Below are 3,521 nucleotides of genomic sequence, written 5' to 3' on the forward strand. Positions count from 1 at the left end.
GATTGTCTTCCGTGTCATTTTGGAGCACATTGGCGTCATGGCTGCTCTTATAAATGTAACTAAATGTAATGTAATGGTATGTAACATACAAGTAATTTCTTTTTCATGTAAAATAACAAAAAAAATTACTTATTACTTACCACTGAGGACGCAACTCTGGACAGTATGGAGAGTGTTTTTGCCATGTTAGTTTGTGTTGGTTCTGTTTTAATTTATGTGCGCAATGGTTCGTGGCTACTTGATTGTTATGCTAATGTTCCGCTAACGTTGAGATTTTCTGTCAATATATTTTTTTTTAAGGTTAAAGAATGTTTGGTGTGGGGCTTATTTGTATTAGTTTAATATGTTTACTCTTCTCAAAGGTGCATGGCTAGCGCTAAGCTTACCCTAAGTAGCAATGACTCTAACGTAAGGTTAGAGAATGTTTTGTGTGGGGTTAGTTTGTGTTAGTTGAATATGTTTACTCTTCTCAAAGGTGCACAGCTAATGCTAAGCTAACCCTAACCTGACAACAACTTGTCTCTAAAGTAAGGTTGGAGAATGTTTTGTTTGGGGTTAGTTTGTGTTAGTTTGATATTATAACTATTCGCTAAGGTGCACGGCTAACGCTAAGCTAACCCTAAGCTAACAATGACCTGACTCTAACGTAATGGTGGGGAATGTTTGGTGTGGGGTTTGTTTGTGTTAGTTTAATGTTTTCTCTTCGCAAAGGTGCACAGCTAATGCTTAGCTAACCCTTAGCTAACGATGGCCTGACTCTAACATAAGGTTGCAGAATGTTTTGTTTGGGGTTAGTTTGTGTTAGTTTAATATGTTTACTCTTCTCAAAGGTGCACGGCTAACGCTAAGCTAACCCTATGCCTATGCTGACCTGACTAAGGTAAGGTTGGAGAATGTTTGGTGTGGGGTTAGTTTGTGTTAATTTAATATGTTTTATTCTTCTCAAAGGTGCGCGGCTAACATTACTAACCCTAAGCTAACGATAACCTGACTCAAACGCAAACTTAATGTTAAGTAACTGCTGAAGTTTTTTTGGAAGGAAGACAATCGTCCAGGAAAAAGTTTATTGGGTGAAAGTTTGTTGTGGTTTTACATGTTTAATTCACTCAAATGTTCTGTATTTATGGAGAATGTTTGTGTGGTGTTAGTTTATGATAGATAGATAGATAGATAGATAGATAGATAGATAGATAGATAGATAGATAGATAGATAGATAGATAGATAGATAGATAGATAGATAGATAGATAGATAGATAGATAGATAGATAGATAGATAGATAGATAGATAGATAGATAGATAGATAGATAGATAGATAGATAGATAGATAGATAGATAGATAGATAGATAGATAGATAGATAGATAGATAGATAGATAGATAGATAGATACATAATGTGTTAATAAAGAGCATTTAAATAGTGTTACGAAAAATACAAACTGTAATAAAAATAGGGTAATATGCAAATGTGGGGTTGGGGTTTAATATGGGATTTTACTCCCCCGGGTGGAGTTAAAGAGCCTCATGGCATGAGGAAGAAATTCTCTCCTCAGTCTGTCCGTGGAACAAGACTGTGACAGCAGTCTGTGGCTGAAGCTGCTCTTCTGTCTGGAGATGATGCTGTGTAATGGATGTAACTAATTGTCCATGACTGACCGCAGCTTGTTCAGTACCCGTTATTTTTGTATATTTGATGTATGCAAAGTGAGGTCAGGAAGCTTCTCCTGCTACTGGTAACCATGGAAACCAGTGCTATCTGTTGCATGTTGGGGAGAAAAACCTTACACCAAAAACAGGTCTGGAGAGGAATGGGCGCCACTAAGTTGTACTTGCCGAACATGCGGTCTTTTGACACGTTTATTTAGATGATCAGACATTTTATAAAAAGATGTGGTGGGCCACATTCGGCCCGCAGGCCACGAGATTACCACTTACGTTTAAAAGCACTGGTTCTCAACTGGTCTGACTTCAGGGACCATAATTCCCCCTTAATGACAAGCTGTGACGCAAATCAAGAAAAAAATCCACTTCTCAAACTTATCAAATGAAAAGATTCGGCAGTTTAAAGGAGAGATAATGTATTATTTTTACCTTCTTTTGACCAGCAAAACCAACATGACTCCAAGTACTGTACATACTCACATATAAGCTTACATCGCATATAATATAATCAACCTCATAAAACTGCTTCAAAATTGCGCATACTAAAATAAATTCAAAGCATTAGTAAATTGATAACTATTTCATCATAAAGATTAACATACTGGTAAAAAGCTTAAAATATAGCATGTTTAAACCATTTCCTGTACCTTTCAGCAGTGCTTCAATGCCAGACACTTTTACATCCTTTACTATCTCGCAATCGTTTTGTTCTTCTTTTAGATAGTTGTTTTTAATGTTCTTGACTTTTCCTTCCCATTATCACTAACTTTCTTGGGACCCATTAATATGGGCAGAAAAGGGAAATAAAACGGACAGAATCACTATAAAATGAGATGTGGTTCATCCCAAAAGTGCCGATTTACTGAACAGGTAAAAGAGATTGAGCAGGGCATTTTTGCCATCTACTGTTAAGGAATGTTGTTGACCCTCCGTTTATTTTCTTCTTCTTAGCTTTTATTTGCCAAGGAAAAGACGTGCGACCCACTAAAAACTCGTCCTCGACCGACTTCTGGGTCCCGACCCACCATTTGAGAAACACGTTTTTAAAATTCAGAGAAAACTGTCATGACCAGAACAGAAGTAGGACCCAGGTGCGTAACGTTACTCACAAGTTTATTGTAATATAGAGGAAAGGCAGCGCCTGCGATACAGTGCTCGCCGGACGCGGGAAACAAGCTGCTCACATGATCGGAACATGTTCCAAATGCTGAAGTGGATCTTCCGGAGCAGGAGATCGTAGCGTAATTAGACAGAAAAACAGATCATTAGCCGGGACGGAAGATCAAAACGTGGTCAGGGTCAAAAAAACGGGTCGTAGCAGGAGACAAACGGGGAAATCAGGAACGGGCGAATGGAAAACGGGTGACAAAACGGGACCGACGGGAGTCAGAGTAAAAAATGATTGCCTTGTGAAAACAGAGGTTCGCTGACGGACTGACAACCGGCGAGTGAAAGGACTGAGCTTAAGTAGGACGGGGAACCAATTAGGTAACCAGCAGCATCTGGTGCCAAACGAGTGGGCACAGGTGAGTTTCATGAGTAATGATGACAGAAAACACTGCCCAATGAAAACGGACTGCGATTTATTACCTCATGAGCGGTCCATTCTCAAGGTTTCTTCATTTTCCTCATCTTGAGGTTTTTGAGTTTTTCCTTGCCCTCTGGTAGGTTTTAGATCAGGGTATGGTGTAAAAACAATCTGGGGTTTGCAATAATCTGTGCATCCCTTTGAGACTCCTTGTGATTAAGAGATATGCAAATAACCATGACTTGACTTGACTATTTCTTCAGAGACTTTCAGACTTAGAGTCAAAATATCAAATCGATAACATTTCAAAATCAATTAAAAAAACTAGAAAC

The sequence above is a fragment of the Urocampus carinirostris genome, chromosome 7, assembly GCF_059441175.1.
Source record: "Urocampus carinirostris isolate Australia breed hairy pipefish chromosome 7, RoL_Ucar_1.0, whole genome shotgun sequence".
Classification (NCBI taxonomy): domain Eukaryota; kingdom Metazoa; phylum Chordata; class Actinopteri; order Syngnathiformes; family Syngnathidae; genus Urocampus; species Urocampus carinirostris.